The sequence below is a fragment of the Gigantopelta aegis genome, chromosome 9 (genome assembly GCF_016097555.1).
Source record: "Gigantopelta aegis isolate Gae_Host chromosome 9, Gae_host_genome, whole genome shotgun sequence".
NCBI classification, from domain to species: Eukaryota; Metazoa; Mollusca; class Gastropoda; order Neomphalida; family Peltospiridae; genus Gigantopelta; species Gigantopelta aegis.
In genome coordinates, this window is record NC_054707.1 from 3,669,627 (window position 1) to 3,691,284 (window position 21,658).

The 21,658-nt window shown below is 37.6% G+C and overlaps 1 protein-coding gene across 19 annotated transcripts in view; it reads left to right on the top strand.

Annotated features, from left to right (window-relative positions):
- The window catches only part of LOC121382258 (troponin I-like), a 98,482-nt gene that overhangs the window by 10,594 nt on the left and 66,230 nt on the right, over positions 1 to 21,658 (top strand). Inside the window, exon 1 of one of the 19 annotated variants that reach the window (XM_041511797.1) lies at positions 19,942 to 20,346. The exons of 16 other annotated variants lie outside the window; for them this stretch is intronic. The gene's annotated coding sequence lies outside the window, so the exon portion shown is untranslated. Of the gene's footprint in view, positions 1 to 19,941; positions 20,347 to 21,658 lie in introns of those variants that run through there. 2 more of the 19 variants (XM_041511802.1, XM_041511810.1) reach the window with 2 other exon arrangements.

Genomic DNA, 21,658 nt, shown 5'->3' on the forward strand with positions numbered 1-21,658 from the left:
ATATGTTCATGAAAAATATGTGGTTCTGAGATAATTCAGGGCTGTGTTTAGCCAGACCGAGCTGAAAACAGTCCACTAGATTGGCTTTTTCACTTCATGGTAAAACAAGTGGACATGTTGGGAACCAGGCAGATAGTTACTGAAACGTTAGCTCGCTTAATTTGGGCCTGGTTTACGGGAGTCTAAGTTTAAGGAGTTTCACAGTATACTGAGTATTGCTTTTGTTTTTCATAGCAGTATTTGATTATTGTGTATGGAAGTCACGTGTGAAATATTGCCATGTGATACCAAAACAATGGCTTAGTATTCTCTCCATCGGGTATATCAAGAAGTGACGGTTTCATAGCTGTGGAAGTGAGTACAGGTGATTGTCTTAATGAGATTGAATTGTGGTGATGTAATAAACTCCACTGACATCATACCATCAGTGTCATACCAACGGAGTGGTGCTAACATTTACATCATGATGTTATCAGTGTGCAGGTCAAGAGTGATGCCAGTATATTACAGAACTTGCACTAACAGGATTTCACACTTATCTGCCCTTGTAACAGCTCCACCTATAGCGTTTACAGATAGTGAAGTGCTTCTACAGACGTTGGCTAGTGAACATTACCCTTGAGCTTGAGGCAGAGCACTGTTTGGATTCTTAGAACTTAAAACAAACAGGATCAAGGCCTTGACATTTTTTCATACTTGATCATGCAACAACCATTCACCGCAACTGCACTATAGATAATCATGTTTGGAAAGTGCAATTGCCATGAAGTTATTGCTTATCATAGCTCCCGTGCTACAAGCTGGTGTAATGTTTGCAGTCAATGACCTTCACTTAATTGGGTGCCAGAAAACAAGTTTTAAAAAAGGCACATAACATTTTTTTTCTTTGTATGGTATAAACATATTGTACAAGACAAAATCAAAATTGCTCAACATGAATTAGAAAACTGGGAAACAATTGGCATGTCTGTATTGCATTTTCTATTATCCATTACCTAAATGACATTTAATTCTTGGCTCTGATCTCTTTACTTATAATAGACCATGATATGTACATAGCAATTGGTATACAATGTATTTGGCAAATATTGTTCCATGGTAAAAACTTATGTATGGCAGTGAAATTCAACTGATAGTTACACTATAAACCCCATTCCAAAAAAACAACAACAACAAACAAACAAAATTACATATACCTTAAACTTTTAAAATTGTTTTATTTATCATTGAACATATTGAATTTTAATACAGACACAAATACACTGATGAATCACAAATAATGTAGCATATATGTGTGAACAATATACATTTTTAACCTACTTTTGTTGATTGGTCAGTCATTCAGTCCTAAAGAAATATGTATCATTTTGTAACCGGTTCTAATTTTCAATTTGTAAATCAATTGTTATGAAATAGTTAATAATCAGATGATCAGTTTAATTTGTATTATTAATGCCAAGCTTAAACACATTACTAGTATATTGAATATTGATGAATTACTGACATACACTGACAAGTTTGTTATAAAATTCATGTTAAAGGGACAAGGGACTGTCCTGATTGTTTCAATTAGAAGGACCATCAAAATTGCGCCAAATTTCCCTCATGTATACGCGCACCTCTTTCTCTTTTGGCATAATCCTACGGGACATTCAAAATTCCATAGCACCAATTACACTCCGCCTGTCACCAATACTTGGACTGCTGGTGCTCCCTTGCACTTGCCAGAGCAGGCGTCCCTTCTCTAACCTCCCCCCCCCCCCCCCCCCCCCCCCCCCCACACACACACACCTTTTTCCTGTCCTGGACAGAGAGATCCGGCCAAGGCCGGTCCCTGTGCCCAGTATAGGCGTGTGCTACAACAGCTTGCTCTGAATGTGCACATAAAGTCCTTTTAGCCTTTAGACTGTCCTGAGTTTGCAGCCATTGTAAAATATTTGCGATAACACAGCCTTGATGATGACTACCATTTCATACTACATACATTTTCTTGTTTAGAATACCAGTGTCTGTATATCGAATGTGTTTGTAGCACTCAGTTTTTACTTTAATTTGTGATATTTTTTTCTTCATATGTCCAAAATATTGGGAGGTAATATCTGGTAAACACAGACACTAATATTTTAAATAAGAAAATGTATTTAATTTGTATGTTACGTCATCAAAAAGGCTCTATTGGTCGGAGACATTTTACAATGGTTGTAAACTCAGGACTTTCCCTTTAAGATTACAGTTATTGAAAAACTAACATATTTCAATAATTGAAATATTTGATAAAATTATATATTTATGACTAATGGATGGTGTTACTTGTAGCTCTTAAATGTGAATAATTATAGATAGAGGGAACAATAAAAGTAATTTGTTAAAAGGAAAACTGAAAAATACATATGCAAGAATTTGTAGTTTTAAAAGTACACTGGTAATATGGGAATCAAATATGTGTAAAAACTCACACCAGTTCAGCCGGCCTCAGTGGCATCGTGGTTAGGCCATCAGTCTACAGGCTGGTAGGTACTGGGTTCAGATCCCAGTCGAGGCATGGAATTTTTAATCCAGATATTGACTCCAAACCCTGAGTGAGTGCTCCGCAAGGCTCAATGGGTAGGTGTAAACCACTTGCACTGACAAGTGATCCATAACTGGTTCAACAAAGGCCATGGTTTGTGCTATCCTGCCTGTGGGCATCTTCATAAATCAAGGCTAATATTCGTTCCTCGTATTCAGCCTTGATACATGTAGTCAAGATTACTGATATCCACTACTAGCGCCCTCTGTTGGAAGAAAATTTGTAACACCGATTATGTCCCTTACACGATGACGTCGCTGACCAATCACAGCATCGGTAACATGTGACAATCTTGAAAGCAATATCAAAAATTAACCGCCGGACGCTGATGCTGCCATCTTTGTTTACAATAACAAGGGAATCTATAAGGAGCGTTGTCATTCGTTGCAATCAGATCTCATCGCATCCAATGAAATTTAAGCATTTTGTGGCACGATTTCTTGACGACATGCATCAAGGCTGAATACGAGGAACGAATATTAGCCTTGATTTATGAAGATGGCCTGTGGGAAGTGCAAATAAAAGATCTCTTGCTGCTAATCGGAAAGAGTAGTCCATGTAGTGGCGACAGCAGGTTTCCTCTCAAAATCTGTGTGGTCCTTAACCATATGTCTGACGCCATATAACCGTAAATAAAATGTGTTGAGTGCGTCGTTAAATAAAACATTTCTTTCTTTTTTTCACACCAGTTCAAAGGGGCGGGACATAACCCAGTTGTAAAGCGCTCACTTGATACACCATTGGTCTAGAATGGACTCCCATCAGTGGGCCCATTAAACTGTTTCTCCTTCCAGCCAGTACACCATTGGTCTAGAATGGACTCCCATCAGTGGGCCCATTGAACTGTTTCTCGTTCCAGCCAGTGCACCATTGGTCTAGAATGGACTCCCATCAGTGGGCCCATTGAACTGTTTCTCCTTCCAGCCAGTGCACCATTGGTCTAGAATGGACTCCCATCAGTGGGCCCATTGAACTGTTTCTCGTTCCAGCCAGTGCACTGTGACTGGTATATCAAAGGCCATGATATGTTCTATCCTGTCTGTGGGATGGTGCATATCAAACATTGCTACTAATGGAAAAATGTGGTGGGTTTCCTTTCTAAGACTATATGTCAAAATTACCAAATGTTTGACATCCAATAGCTGATGATTAATAATTGTAAACTGATGGCAAGTGTGTTCTGTATTGTGATTGGTCAATTACATTCTTTTTCTGGGATCAAATGAAAATAACACCTGGAATTGAAACAGGCCAAGTTGACGGTTTAAGAGTCTACAGTTAGATTATAGCCAGGTATTATGTTTCAAGAAATACCAAATATACAGTTAGTTCCATTGAAAATTCAGTTTACAATGGACATAACCATAAGGAGTTTTTAGATTTGCGGGTATTATTGTCTATTTGATGCCCGCAAATGTTTAATTTTTTACCTCGGGCTAATGCCTTCGGTCAAAAATGACATTTGCAGGATCAAATAGACAATAACACCCACAAATCTAAAAACTCCATATGGTTATATCCTAAATCAATGCGCTCTAGTCATGTCGTTAAACAAACATGTTTTTTGTTTTTTTCATACCAGTTCAAATAAATTTTAAAAATAACTTCCTATAATGTCAGGATACATGATGTTAAAATGCCACCCAAAGCAAAAAACCATCACAGACTAAGTCATTGTGAAAGTTTGCTTCAAGATTCCCAAAACCCACCCACTCACTTTCCTCTAAACCTATGTCAGACAGACAACTCTTTTTACGTGCCCCTATCCATTAGGGTTCAGGCACGCCCACCCCGGATTCAGCCTCTGACTTCGCCAGTGACCGACTAAACCTATGTCCAAAATACCAGCAGCACTAACTGGTATTTATAGCAGACGTGAGTTTGTAAGATGCATGCACACTGCTGATTGGCAGCGCACCTCGGAGGATGCAAGTTTAGTGCACAGGCTACGTCTGTTGTCTGCAGGCCTGGCTCATTACACCCAGTGAGGTAAGACCATCTGGATCAGAAGACCATGGTGCACTCCCCTGATGGGTCGGCAGCATTCTCTAATTATGTTAATTATCAGTCATGGGGTCCTTTACACATGGCTGCATTTAACTTTACATCTGGGCCATGATTTAGTTGGTAGAGGACTTGATTGAGATGCTTGTGTTGTAGGATCAAACCTCCTTGGATGATCCATAGACCCCCCCCACCCACCCACCCCCAATCCAGCTTATTGTACTCCCTGATGGCTGGCAGCATTCTTCAATTATCTTAATTATCATTGTACATAGCTACATTTAATATAACATCTGGGGCAGGATTTAGTTGGTAGAGAACTAGTGTGACATGCTGGGGTTATTGGATCAAACCCCGTTAGTGGATCCACTGGGTTTTTACACCATCCCAACCAGCTTGGTGTATTCCCTGATGGGTTCCAGCTAGTGCACCATGACTGGTATATCAAAGGCCATGGTATGTACTACCCTGTCTGGGATGGTGCATATAAAAGATCCCTTGCTGCTAATCAAAAAGAGTAGCCCATGAAGTGGCGACAGCGGGTTTCCTCTCTCAATATCTGCGTGGTCCTTAACCATATGTCTGATGCCATATAACCATATATACAATGTGTTGAGTGCATTGTTAAATAAACATTTCTTTCTTTGTTCTTTTTCCCCTGATGGGTCTGCAGTATTCTCTAATTACTATCTTAATTATCAGTCACGGAGTCTTCAACACATGGCTACATTCATGTTTACATCTGGGGCGAGAGTCAGTTGGTAGAAGACTCGTCTGAGATGCTTGTGTCATATGATCGAACCCCGTTTTTGGATCCATTGGAGCCCACCCCACCCCCTCCCAATCCATGTTGTTGCACTCCCCTGATGGGCTGGCAGCATTGTCTAATTACCTTAATTATCAGTCACTGAGTCTTTTACACATGGCTGCATTTAATTTTACATCTGGGGTGAGAAAGATTGATAGAAATGTTTTATTTAACAACGTACTCAAGACATGTTATTTACGGTTATATGGCATCAAACATATGTTTAAGGACCACACAGATAATAAGAGAGGAAACCCGCTGTCACCACTTCATGGGATACTCTTTTCGATTAGCAGCAAGGGATCTTTTATATGCACCATCCCACAGACAGGATAGTACATACCATAGCCTTTGATATACCAGTCATGGTGCACTGGCTAAAACGAGAAATAGCCCAATGGGCCCACCAACGGGGATCGATCCCAAACTGACTGCGCATCAAGCGAGCGCTTTACCACTGGGCTACTTCCCGCCCTCTGGGGCGAGTCAGTTGGTAGAGCACTCGTCTGAGGTGCTTTCATTGTAGGATCGAATCACATTGGGGGTTTTTCCCATCCCAACCAGTGCCCACAACTGGTATAATCAAAGACTGTGGTATGTGCTATCCTATCTTGGAAAAAGAACCCTTGCTGCAAATGAAACAATGTAATGTTACCTGTGAAGACAAAGTATTACAATTATCAAATGTTTGACATTGATCAGCTGATGGTTATTAAATCAATGTGTTCTAGTGGTGTCATGAAACAAAAGAAAACTATAAATATAATTTTACAACTCTAAACTAGCTTTGTGAGGTAGGGCATAGTTCAATGTGAAAGGGTGGGCTGGGCTGGGATGAGCCATAGGATTAATTTCTCTCTTTTGTCTCGCATTAATTGTAAGAATTTTTATTTTTAATGTACATAATCATATTCATGGTATACCGAATACTTATCTTTGTTTGATGTACAATAGCTAATGTGTATTTTTGTGCTGGGGTGTTGTTATGCTTTCATTCATTCATGCATTCATTCATTCATTCATTCATTCATTCATGCATTCATTCATGTTTTTCTACATCCCGACCAATGTCTCATGACTGGTACATCAAAGACCTTGGTATGTAATGTCATAAAAGATTCCTTGTTGCCACTTGGTAAGAGTAGCCTGTGTGGCAGCAGAAGGTTATGGTTTACTTGTAGTTTATTTAGTCTAATTTCTATATTGTTGTATCTAAATGCTGGTCATATTATGAAGGATACATTCCTGAAACAAAAAAAAAAAAAAACAAAAAAACAAAAAAAAAAAAAAAAGAAGAAGAAAAACAAGAAAGCAGCCCATAAAACTTACACATAAAAACAAAAACAACCCCCCCAAAACCGTATACTCATAAAATAAGATAGTGTAGAGAACACCTTATTTAAATACAGATAAAATAAAATACCCGTAGATAAGATAAGCTTTATTGCATGTAATAAAATTCCACACTGGGAGCAGCATGCATGAGACAACAACAAACAAAAAACAGGATACAAAAACATATTACACCAGAATATCAATAGATTCAACACAACTGAATCCTTAAATTACAATGTGATTGAAAAACAAGTAACAAGTACGTTGGATGAGAAAGAGAAATTCTGTCATTGGTAATCAGTAATAAATCAGATTGTGCAACCGCCACCCGTCTATTTTATCAGGTACTTGTATATCAAAGGGACCATATCTCCCGCTATCTGGTGGTATGTGAATCTCCATCTGCAATAGATTTCCACAGATATTCTCGATGATGTTACTTGGGTTGTTACCAAGACATGTACGCCATCGTGTCAAGACTGAAGGTGAACTTGGATTCTCAACCACATGAATCACAGGCGTTGGAAGCAGGGCAGGTGGGGGGGGGGGGAGGTACTAGCCCCCCCCCCCCCAAAGACACTAAAAAAACACCTGCTCCAAGGATTTTTTTTTTTTTAATGTATTTTTCAATGACCCAATACCCCCTTAAAACATTGCTTTCCACAGTCTAGAACCCCACCCTGCACAATTTCTTGCACATGCACATGTCCCGTCTCTGGGGAAAATGCATCCCCAACACAGTTGAAAGGCAAGTTACAATATTTGTGGATACCCACCCATCCCGGTCACTGTTGCTAGTATTTCCTGATGCCTATATGAATGCACTGTGGGTGGACTTTGACAGATTTATGTATGCTTTTAGTGCTTGCCTTGGAGTCATTGACTTGCAAAAATTGCTTCTTGTTTTTCAACAATCATTCTTGGTGGGTGTTTTTGGGGTGCATGTTTATTGTTATTTTTACTTTAGCTTGTTGTTTTTTTATTTTGCCTATATGTATGCATCGGTATACTGCTTGGTTGGAGAATAGTCATTGACTGCAAGGGCAGATACAGGAAATATTTTAGGGTGGGGACCAAGGTCAAAAGGGCATGTAACCCAACTCCTGAAAAAGTTAAAGTTTGTTTAATAACACCACTAGGGCACATTGATTTGTTAATCATCAGCGTTTGGTAATTCTGACATATAATCTTAGAGAGGAAACCCACTACATTTTTCAATTAGTAGTGCAATTCCACAGACAGGATAGCACATACCACAGACTTTGATATACCAGTCGTGGTTCGCTGGCTGGAACTAGAAATAACCCAGTGAGCCCACCAACAGGAAGCGGTCTTGGACCGACCATGCAGTTCATTAGGAGCAAGGAATCTTTTGTCTTCAGTTAACATGAACACTCTGTGGTGTTGCAAAATACTAAAGCACCAATTTTTATTTATAGCAAAAGTGGATTTAAAAACAGCCTACTATTCAGTCATGAAAATCAACATAACTCATTTATCGGTTATGCAGAAATAATCCAAGTAACCCATTTCCTTTTTGTGCAACCTGTTATACCGAAGTAAATGGTGCTCCAAATTTTGCACAAAAAAAAAAAAGGTTATGCAAAATTAGATTTGCATGAGCAATGTGTGAACAAAACGATCGTTCTCGCAATTATCAGAGGCCTGTAACACCAGTAATGTTATTCTGCAGTGGGCCACAAATGAAGTTTTCACAGGACTGTCAGACCACCTACCAGTATATACATGTTCGTATACTACAAATGAAGTCTTCACAGGACTGTCGGACCACCTACCAGTATATACATGTTCGTATACTACAAATGAAGTCTTCACAGGGCTGTCAGACCACCTACCAGTATATACATGTTCAAATGCTACAAATGAAGTTTTCACAGGACTGTCAGACCACCTACCAGTATATATACATGTTCGTATACTACAAATGAAGTCTTCACAGGACTGTCGGACCACCTACCAGTATATATACATGTTCGTATACTACAAATGAAGTCTTCACAGGGCTGTCAGACCACCTACCAGTATATACATGTTCAAATGCTACAAATGAAGTCTTCACAGGACTGTCGGACCACCTACCAGTATATACATGTTCGTATACTACAAATGAAGTCTTCACAGGACTGTCGGACCACCTACCAGTATATACATGTTCATATACTACAAATGAAGTCTTCACAGGACTGTCGGACCACCTACCAGTATATACATGTCCATATACTACAAATGAAGTCTTCACAGGACTGTCGGACCACCTACCAGTATATACATGTTCATATATACATGTTCATATACTACAAATGAAGTTTTCACAGGACTATCGGACCACCGACCAGTATATACATGTTCATATACTACTGTCAGACCACCTACCAGTATATACATGTTTATATACTACAAATGATGTTTTCACAGGACTGTCAGACCACCTACCAGTATATACATGTTCATATGCTACAAATGACGTTTTCACAGGACTGTCAGACCACCTACCAGTGTATACATGTTCATATACTACAAATGAAGTCTTCACAGGACTGTCAGAGCACCTACCAGTATATACATGTTTATATACTACAAATGATGTTTTCACAGGACTGTCAGACCACCTACCAGTATATACATGTTCATATGCTACAAATGACGTTTTCACAGGACTGTCAGACCACCTACCAGTGTATACATGTTCATATACTACAAATGACGTTTTCACAGGACTGTCATACCACCTACCAGTGTATACATGTTCATATACTACAAATGACGTTTTCACAGGACTGTCGGACCACCTACCAGGATATACAAGTTCATGTATTAGTACACAAAAGTCATCTATAATTTTGCCAGCAGTGTCTTTGGAATATTAATGCTGTAGCCAGCCTCGGTTTTGTGCTTAATGTTAAATGAATGTGACAAGTTGGAAACCAGTCAAATTGTTAGCAGTACTCATGATGAAACCTATGTATTGAATGCAACCCTTGTGTTTCAGCATGATAAATCCATAGCTCTTGTCCTTAATTTGTCTCTCTTACTGTCAAGTTGCTGTATGTGATTTGGGGAACATAGCCAAATGTCATAGTAACTGGCATGTCATCACCTTGGGTTTCTTTGACCCAGGCACCAAATCAACAAAAAACTAAATATTGGCAATCACCCAGTACCAGCATTAAAATTTTGTCATGATGAATTTTACTTGTAGAATGCAGAAAATATCATTTTGTGATATTTAGTTTTCAAATGTTTTTATGGGAGTATACCCCTGAACCTCTGTAGAATTGACATACCATAAACACCCTACTAAGGGAAAGAAAGAAAGAAATGTTTTATTTAACAACGCATATGGCGTCAGACATATGGTTAAGGACCACACAGAGTTTGAGAAGAAACCTGCTGTCGCCACTACATGGGCTACTCTTTCCGATTAGCAGCAAGGGATCTTTTATTTGCGCTTCCCACAGGCAGGATAGCACAAACCATGGCCTTTGTTGAACCAGTTATGGATCACTGGTCGGTGCAAGTGGTTTACACCTATTCACTGAGCCTTGCGGAGCACTCACTCAGGGTTTGGAGTCGGTATCTGGATTAAAAATCCCATGCCTCGACTGGGATCCGAACCCAGTACCTACCAGCCTGTAGACCGATGGCCAAACCACGACGCCACCGAGGCCAGTCCCCTACTAAGGGAGTTAGAAACAGTTCAGCTATATTTTTAGATTCAAAAACCTAAATTGTACCCGGTAACTTTAAAATACATGTATTGCATTAAAAAAAATATAACTCACTCTAGCCAGTGCACCATGACTGCTATACCTGTCTGTGGGATGGTGCTTATAAAAGTTTGCTTTCTATTAATGGAAAAATGTAACGGGTTTCCTCTCTGAGACGTAAAAAAATTACCAAATGTTTCACATCCAATAGCCGATGATTAATTAGTTACTGTGCTCCAGTGGTATCGTTAAACAAAACAAACTTTGGTGGCATAGCTTCATTAGCCATCAGTTTGAAGGTCAGTAAGTTCTGTGTTAGCTTCCCAATACTGGTTCCAACCCAGCCTCAGTGAGAACAATAATTGGATTTTTGTATTTTAAATAATGTAAAAAAAAAAAAAAATGAAACTGAAGCAGCTTATGCATGTTGGTGTCACATATCTGTGATAAAATGTCCAGAAACTGAAGGGAGAAACCCACTCACCAACCTTGCAGTAAAAACTGAAGGGAGAAACCCACTCACCAACCTTGCAGTGAAACTGAAGGGAGAAACCCAATCACCAACCTTGCAGTGAAAACTAAGGGTGAAACCCACTCACCAACCTTGCAGTGAAACTGAAGGGAGAAACCCACTCACCAACCTTGCAGTGAAAATAAGTTAGATTATTGAAAGGAAGGAAGGAAATATTTTATTTAATGACACACTCAACACATTTTATTTACGGCTATATGGTGTCGGACATATAATTAAGGACCACACATATATTGAGGGAGGAAACCCGCTGTCACCACTTCATGAGTTACTCTTTTCGATTAGCAGCAAGGGATCTTTTATATGCACCATCCCATAATAACAGAATAACACATACCACAGCCTTTGATATATCAGTCGTGGTGCACTGGCTGGAAAGAGAAATAGTCCAATGGGCCCACCGACTGGGATCGATCCCAGACCGACCGCACATCAAGCGGTTAAGATATCAATATATCATATAAATTCACATGCTAGAGGGAGCTAAAAATTACTCTCCTTGAACTAGTTTCAGAGGAGTGATGGGAGCTAGAGTGATAGTTCCCCTTAACCGATGAGGTCTACACTTGATGAAAACTTTATTTGGATATAAACATTAAACATACATGAAACTGAAGGAGCTCATGCATGCTGGTGTGAAGCATCAAGTAATTGTGATACACAGTCCAGAAACTGAAGGGAGAAACCCACTGCCCTCACACAGATTATCCTTCATGGTTAGCATGACGGTGAGGATTCCTTTGTAATCACATTCCCAGAGACAAGACAGCACCTGCCAGTGATAATATAAATCATGAAGTTCCAGCTGGAATGGAAACCCCACATGTCTCTGACCCCACATGGAGGATGACCTTTCTGCATACGTCGTGGAGGATGCTACAGGCTGGTAGGTACTGGGTTCGGATCCCAGCCCATTTTTAATCGAGATACCGACTCCAAACCCTGAGTGAGTGCTCCGCAAGGCTCAATGGGTAGGTGTAAACCACTTGCACCGACCAGTGATCCATAACTGGTTCAACAAAGGCCATGGTTTGTGCTATCCTGCCTGTGGGAAGCGCAAATAAAAGATCCCTTGCTGCCTGTCGTAAAAAGAGTAGCCTATGTGGCGACAGCAGGTTTCCTCTAAAAACAGTGTCAGAATGACCATATGTTTGACGTCCAATAGCCGATGATAAGATAAAAAATCAATGTGCTCTAGCGGCGTCGTTAAATAAAACAAACTTTACTTTACTTTCTTCTCACATGGTCTTGCTGCAAATACAATACTCAACTTTCACTAGGGATATCTGGAATCATTTGTGTTTGGTGGATGACAAATCTAACTGTTGTCATGCACTACTATGGCGTTGTATCGAAACCACAGTTTCAGTGATAACATGTTGCACACATTTAAGATGTACACAAATTGTTTATTGTGACATATTTGGTATAGCCCAAGCGGTATTTGAATACCAGTAGTATGGTTTACCTAGCTCCTTTCCATCATCACTCACAGTCACAGGATATATTTACATATAATAGATGAAAGGTTTTTTGTTTAACAACACCACTAGAACACATTGATTTATTAATCATCGGCTATTGAATGTCAAACATTTGGTAATTTTGACATATAGTCTTAGAGAAGAAACCCACTACATTTTTCCATTAGTAGCAAGGGACCTTTTATATGCACCATCCCAGAAACAAGATAGCACATACCATGGCCTTTGATATACCAGTCTTAGTGCACTGGCTAGAAGAAGATATAGCCTGATGGGGACCGATCCTAGACTGACCGTGCATTAGGCGAACTCTGTACCACTGGGCTATGTCCTGCCTCCATAAAGATGGATACTCATGGAAAAGTGTTTATGTGAATTTTAAAGTTTGTTTTGTTTAATGACACAACTAGAGCACATTGACTTGTTAATCATCAGCTACTGGATGTCAAACAGTTGATAATTTTGACATAAAAATAGAGGAAGCCCACTACATTTTACTATTTGCAGCGAGGGATAAAGGAAAATTATTAGAGAATTGGTCCAGGGTTGTGGTGTAATTTTTACCATTTATAGCAAGGTGATGGGTAAACATTATCAGAGAATGGGTCCATTGGGGAGGGGGGTATTTTTACCATTTATAGCAAAGGATGGGTAAAACTGATCAGAGAATGGGTCCATGGGTTTGTGTGTGTGTGTTTACCATTTGTACCAAGAGATGGGTAAAACTGATCAGAGAATGGGTCCATTGGGGAGGGGGGTATTTTTACCATTTATAGCAAAAGATGAGTAAAACTGATCAGAGAATGGGTCCATGGGTTTGTGTGTGTATTTTTACCATTTGTACCAAGAGATGGGCAAAACTGATCAGAGAATGGGTCCATGGGGGGGGGGGGGGGGGGGGGGGGGTAATTCAACTGCCTTGGGTGAGGATCAGCATCTTAGTCTTAATATCTTATTGGTGTAAGAATCTTACAGAAGAAAAGTCCAATACCAATCGGTGTTGTACTGAATAACCTTGCCAGTGATGTAGGGATGTTCATCTGGCCTCCCATAAGTCACGTTAGTTACTAGTGAATGTGCAGAAAGGTTCTCACTGCCAGTCTTTCATCAGTTAAAATGTTAATTTAGCTTTTCATCTGACAGAACAAATATGGTATTCTCCTCTCAATAACAACACTGCATTTACGTACTTAGGCTTCTTTTAATGTATTTCAGTTGACCAGAAATGGATATTATAATCTATTTTTTATTTTTAAAAAAATATTTATTCAGTGGATGAATTGGATTGATTGGCCAACAGGTGGTAAACCTATCAGCTATATGAAGTTACATAATGTGGACTTTTAAATGAATCATAATCATAAAATATAACATTACAAAATATCACTTCAGCTATTGCATACAAACTACACATACTGTGTTGGGTATTAAAAACATATGTACACATGTCTGGACCAAGCTAAAAACTTGTACATGAAAAACAACTTTATACAAGTATATACTTGTGGGAGAAACGGTCCTGTGCAAATATAGCACACGGTATATGTTTAATACACATGTAAGTAATGAAGGAAAAATAAATTATTTTCAAGAAATAATTATTAGTCATTCTTATATAACATTATGAAATGATTTACACAATTATGATGTATCATCATCTTTGTTAAATTTCAACCATTTACAGACTTTGCAGTTGGTCTGAGACCATTTCTTTTGGTGCACACAAATGTGTTTTTTTCTGCAAATATATCCTGCAATTGCTGACTTGTGTCCATCCTCCCCCATCAGAAGACAAATGACTATTTCAGGTGCCAAGAGTTGCTTTAGTAGAAAATGTATCAAGTTACACCTATTATATCAATTAAGGAGACATTCAGTGCATGTTCTGTAATCAGTAGCATGTTGTGGTGATCTGTTTTTTATTTCCAGGAAGTGACTTTTAATAACTTTTTTTTTTCAAGGGAATAAGTAATTGGTGCTATATTTCAAGACATAACAAAAGGCAGTTCTAACTTTTCTTCTGGATGTAAAGTAAATAGTTTTAGAAGAGAAGAAACAGTAAACTTGATATGCAAAATATGGAAAAGAGATTTTGAGTGTTTCTTTTGTAGCCGAAACACCAAAGCATTATATGATGTGTTGAGGGTTTTTTTCAGAAATTCTTGTATCTTGTTCTAGCTTATTACACTGTTTTTACATCATTGCATAATTTTTACTTTTAAAATAAATAATTTTCATATTCTTCTTTGTTTGACACCCACTAATCAATGCGGTTTTTTTTCTGGGGTGTCGTTAAACATTCATTCATTCATTCATTTTTGGGAAAGGGCATATAAAAGATCCCTTTCTGCATTATGAAAAATGTAGCGGGTTTTCTCTGATGACTACGAGTCAGAATTACCAAATGTTTGATATCCAATAGCCGATGATTAATTAATCAATGTGCTCAAGTGGTGTTGTTAAACAAAACAAACTCATTCGTTCAGTGTCAAACATTTAATTTTGCTTTCATTTTCATTATTGTAGCAACCATATCATGTTTTAAGTAAAATCTATAAATTAATATAGCTTTCACGTCTTATTGAATGTTTGGTAAATGAAAATATGAAAACCAGTTTATTGTAGAACTCTTTGATGCAAAGCTATTAAAAATCAAACTATGCCAATTCTAATATTGCATTCTATAAGCTGCAGAACGGTTAGTGATTTTGTAGCATGAATAATTAGTAACAGAATGTGCTGTCTGGTGTGTAGTGCTGAGATAAAACTAAGATGAACACAGGACGTTTCTCCAGGATATGTGATGGAATTAGGTATATGACAGCAACCATACTCTTGGATGAGCAGACGCAGATATGTATTACATGAGAGTTACCATAGCAACCCACAGATGGTTTTGCTTGAGCATAGATGTGAAAGTGTCTTCCAACAATGTAACTGGTGATATTTTGAGCCTACCTCCACACATTGGCTAATTGCCAAAACACCTGATTTTTTTTCCTCCTCCATTTTTTCTGTAAGAGCATCTAATTCTGGCAGCATTCATTTCTATGCCTCACTTCTGATAGAAATTTGCAAAGAACTTGATAGTCATCTGTTGGGTTAAGCTCCGTAAAAAGAATTGTGTTTTTCTTATCATAAATTAACTAAATTGTCGTCTACTCTTTATTTAAATACATCAGTGGGTTCATTGGGTTGTTTCTCATTCCGGCCAGTGCTTCACAACTGGTGTAGTAAAGGCCATATGGTATGTACTGTCCTGTCTGTGGGATAGTGCATATAAAAGATTCCTTGCTGCTAACAGAAAAGAGTAGTCCATAGAGTGGAAGAAGTGGGTATCCTCTCTCATTGTCTTTGTGGTCCTTAACCATATTATGTCCTACACCATATAACCGCAATTAAGATAAAACATTCTTTCTTCTTTTTTTCACTTATAAAAGTCATATTTGAATGTTTAAAATTAGAATTAACCTTTATTCTGTTTTCTACATACCAGTATCCATGGTAGGTCTTGAATATTTTTTGGTCAACTTCTTATTTAATAAACATTTTTTTTAATTAAGGCCATTGCCCTTTATTTAATTTAACATTTTCAAAATGTAGCATGAACTACAAACTGAAACCAGAAATATATTTTAAAATTTTAAAATTTTTATATTATTAAAAAGCACATCCATCACCTGTGGTGAGATTTAGCTCAGGTGGTAGAGTGTTCACCTCGGGTGCTTGCGTCATAGGATTGAAACCCCGTTAGTGAATCCATTCTCTGACTGGTTTTTTTTCCTGTTTCGACAAGTGCACTATGACTGGTATATCAAAGGATATGGAATGTGCTTTCCTTGCTGTATCAGTACGCATTAAAAAATATACCTTGCTGTGTATGGGGAAAATGTACTGAGTTTCCTCTAAGACTAAAACAAAAATTACAACTGTATTCCTTAACTCTGCATTCATAACATAACTGGGAGGGATTTAGCTCAGTCGGTTGAGTGCTCACCTGAGGTGCTTGCATCGCAGGATCGAACCACCTCAGTGGATCCATTCAACTGACTGAATTTTTTCTCATTCCAACAAGTGCACCACAACTGGTCAAAGACCGTGATATGTGCTTTCTTGTCTGTGGGAAAGTGCATGTAAAAAATCCCTTGCTAGTAATGGAAAAATGTAGCGGGTTTCCTCTCTAAGACTATATGTCAAAATTACCAAATGTTTTACATCCAATAATCGATGATTAATAAATCAATGTGCTCTAGTGGTGTTGTTAAACAAAACAAACTTTTAACTTTTTTCAGTCTCAAACTTTTTATTTTTTGTTCATAACAGTGTCCCTTTAACATAACAACAGAACAGAACAAAACTATAAATGTGTGTTACATGTCATGTATGCTGGTAGAAGGAAATGCTACCCAACATTACATCACAGTCACAGCTGCTGATGTAAGCAATGATACATTCCAGGCATAAAATATTCTGGCTGCAGTGTTATTCCATTGCGGCAGAAAATACTGTGTCCTGATTATTTGCTCAGTTCGAACATAAGGAAGGAAATGTTTTATTTAACAACACACTCAACACATTTTATTTATGGTTATATGGTGTCGGGCATATGGTTAAGGACCACACAGATATTAAAAGAGGAAACCCGATGTTGCGACTTCATGGGCTACTCTTTTCGATTAGCAGCAAGGGATCTTTTATATGCACCATCCCATAGACAGGATAGCACATACCACAGCTTTGATGTACCAGTCGTGGTGCACTGGCTGGAGCAAAAAATAGCGCAATGGACCCACTGATGGGGATCGATCCCAAACTGACCGCGCATCAAGGGAGCACTTTACCACTGGGTCTACGACTCGCCCCGCAGTTCGAACATAAGGTTTATAGATGGTGTTAGTTTTAGACTTAGAAAAAACATTCTGAAAAACCTTATATTTTCTTGAATATAACATTCAGCAGAAGAAAAAAAAGTTGGTTTTGTTTAACGACACCACTACAGCACATTGATTAATTGATCATCAGCTATTGGATGTCAAACATGTGGTAATTTTGATGTATCATCTTAGAAAGGAAACCCGCTACATTGTTCCAATAGTAGCAAGGGATCTTTTATATGCACCATCCCACAGACAGGATAGCACATGCCATGTTCTTTGATGTATCAGTCATGGTGCACTGGTTGGAACAAGAAATAGCTCAATGGGTCCACCGTGGGTTCAAGGTGCAATCATGTACGTTACAGAAAGCGAATTTGGCATGTCAGGACCATTAATATGTGTTAATCTACAGTGAATAAGTATGAAGTATAAACAGCCATGGTGATAAAATGATTTGTTGATGTAAACATTTTCATGTTTTTGCACATCATGTTGAATTCTGGTTTTGCTTGAATAACAAATATGATGATCACTGTATAGTAATATGCATTCTCTTTGGAGTGTTTTATCAGAGATGATGTAGAACATAGAACCATGAAAAATTAGTAAAGAAAACATTGTTTTTTATTGGGAATTTGGAAATTTTCCCATAAATTAAAATCAGGAAGATTCTGTTAGATTCTAATAAAATCTGTTGGTAGTTAAAAATTTGTTTTGTTTAACAACATCACTAGAGCACATTGATTATTAATCAGCTATTGGATCTCTTAGAGAGGAAACCTGCTACATTATTTTAATTATTAGCAAGAGATCTTTTGTATGCACCATCCCAAAGACAGAATAGCACATACCAGAACCTTTGATGTGAAATTCAGTGTTTCAGACAATATCTATTAGAAAATATAATAATTAAAACAAATATTATTAGCACCAAGTTCTCAATTTGCTAATCATTTAGTACAGGTGTACATTTTAAAATTGGATTCCCATGGATTCCTGTGACAAAGTTTTAAGAATCCAAATAGAATTTGAGGGGCAGGATTTAGCTCAGTTGGTTGACTGCTCGCTTGAGGTGCTTGCATCGCAGGATTGAACCACTTCACGGGATCCATTCAACTTTTGAGGGGTTTTGTCGTTCCAATGCACCACAACTGGTCAAAGGCTGTGGTATGTACTTTCCTGTCTGTGGGAAAGTGCATATAAAAGATCCCTTGTTACATTAGGAGCAATGTGGCTAGTTTCATCTGATGACAGCGTGTCAGAATTACCAAATGTTTGACATCCAATAGCCGATGATTAATTAATTAATGTGCTCTAGTGGGTGTCAATAAACAAAACAAATTTTACCAAATAGAATATAATATTAAGAATTTTGTTAGAAAAAATATATGTAACATATATAATTTTGTTTAAACATCATACCAATACCATCCTTAAAAATCAAACTAATAAAGCAGTAATACTTAATAATTCTTTTCAGTCAGCCAGGTTACAACAAACATTGTTTTTAGGTTGGCCTATATGTTTCTGCAAAGTTAAAGTTTGTTTTTGTTTAATGACACCACTAGAGCACATTGATTTATTAATCATCAGCAATTGGATGTCAAACATTTGGTAATTCTGACATGTAGTCATTTAGAGAAAACCCACTACATGTTTTTCTAATGCAGTAAGGGATCTTTTATATGCAATTTCCCACATACAGAAAAGCACATACCATGACCTTTGACCAGTTGTGGTGCACTGGTTGGAATGAGACAAAATCGAATCAATTGAATGGATTCTCAGAGGTGGTTCAATCCTGCAACGCAAGCACCTCAAGCAACCACTGAACTGACTCAACTAAATCTGGCCCTTATCTTCCAGGAACTTACAGGCCATACTAAAATAAATCTTGGATTTTCAATTTCCCCCACCTCAAGGATAAAGAGTTGCCCTTGATTTCTTTTTTCTTGTCCTTTAAACATATATAATGCTCAATGTGTGGTATTTCCAAAGTCTTGGAAATATAAAATAAAAATTAAATTAAATTTGGATGAAAATCAAGCATTTATTTTATTATGGCCAAAATAAAATACCCTTTTATCTGTGAAGTATATTTGGTTCACATGGACTATATATTGGTATTCAATGTGTGCAATAAAGGAATCTTTTATCTGGGAAGTATATTTGGTTCACATGGACTATATATTGGTATTCAATGTGTGCAATAAAGGAATCTTTTATCTGTGAAGTATATTTGGTTCACATGGACTATATATTGGTATTCAATGTGTGCAATAAAGGAATCTTTTATCTGTGAAGTATATTTGGTTCACATGGACTATATATTGGTATTCAATGTGTGCAATAAAGGAATTTTTATCTGGGAAGTATATTTGGTTCACATGGACTATATATTGGTATTCAATGTGTGCAATAAAGGAATCTTTTCACTGGTAATTTAAGATTAGCCACCTCTGCACGATGTCAGCATTTATCTCACCAAAAATATTATTTAAAACTTCCTTATCAGGAGCCAGATAATGGCAGGGAAGCATCAAGATCAACGAGTCCACAAATACTCCAGACCGAGAACGGGTGAAATCTGAGACAAGTTGAGTCTTCCTGGGCTCCCTCCGCCACCTGATCTCATGTAATTAACTAATTAATGTAGATTTTAAACCTAAATTGGATGTAGTTATACTGGTTACAGAGGATTCTCTAATATCTGGTCATTGCATTGATCTGGTGGGCTTGTGTAAGCATATATAAGTTTGCCCTTCTTGGAATTTGAGCATGTGTCTGTCTGTTGTTGCTTGACATGTGGTACTAGTTTCTAAACCAGCACTCGGCAGTAACTCACACTGTAGCATTTCGCAGTGTACCGGCTACAGTGGACCCTTATTTCTGCTTATTTCTTGGAACAGTACAGTTTTATACAAATATTAGTGCAGTAGAAGGTAGCACTGGTTTCTTTTTGATCGGTGGTTTGGACAGTAGCAGCAGGCAGCCTCCTTCTCTCTTCAAGTAAGTCTTCTGGGTTTTTATCTGATTAATATTTTCTTACAAGGAACCAAGTTTTAAATTGTTATTATCAGCTTTATTACCTTCACATGTCTGTACCTGTATTAGTTATTGAAATTTTAAAGAAAGTTCTTCTGAATTTGTCTAATACCGTACATGTAAGTACATTATATTCTTATGTAAGAATGTTTGATTTCTTTTTGTTTCATTTATGTAATAACACTTTATTTCCACTATCATCTATCCATAATTATTTTAAAACTATTTTTTAATAGAGAAGACATGATTTTTTTCCTTACTTATATAGCTAAGTGAAAACATGTACCTCGTGAGATTAGTCAGATACAGAGTTTGTTTGTCTTACAATATTCTGAGACAGCAAATGCTGCCAAGTTTTAAAAATGATTTGTTTTAAAATTTATATTAAATAGGTGTGTATATTTAAGTATGTTTTGACATATTTCAGAGGCCTGGACATAGGATTTTATTTGTTTGGTGGGGGTGGGGGGTGTATCTCTTAAAAAAGGACCTTTGTGGGTGTTGACATTGTAAAAGACACTCGCTTTGTAAATCTTTCTTTTTTAAATAAACCTTGTGAGTCTGTTTGGGTGCATGCATACTCAACATCCCCTAGGTATGGCCTTTTTTGTGAAAAGATGTTACCTGTTTTAGATTAAACCGATTAAATAGCTGCATGTATCTGCTAGTATGTTTGTTTGTTTTATCCCAAACTGTGTTTGTTATTTCTAATGCTGCATGATACAGTGTCAGAATGCTGAAATAGGATTAAGAGGAAAGGTCATACAAGATGAACAATAACTTTGTGCACCTCGTTATGATATTAAGATAATGCTGATATTTTCTGGATGCACTATCATAACTGCTATAAATAAATGTTGTGCCTTCTTGGTGCCAAATGGAACAAATGTGCTATTTTCTGCTGCACTAATACTTCACGTCTTATGACAGGCTCTGTCATTTTCACCGCATCCTAGAGAGTGCATGTGCTGGTAAGACGATAGATGTTATGCTTCATTGGTATATATAGATTCTAATGGCAATTGTCAGCTTTTCTGTCATTTGGCAAAACGCATACCGTGTATAAAAACCAATGTTGTAAAATGCAAAACATAGTTGTTCATGCTTCATGGTGAGCACACTGAATAGTATTGTTTGGACCTCATGTTGTATTTTATAATGGAGTACCGGTACTTTGGCCAGATGTATATATAGAAGATCTCCCTTGTAAAGTGCAAAAAGTCATTGTTGTACAATTAGTTCTTTGTTACTGATGATTGTACTGAACAGCATTCAT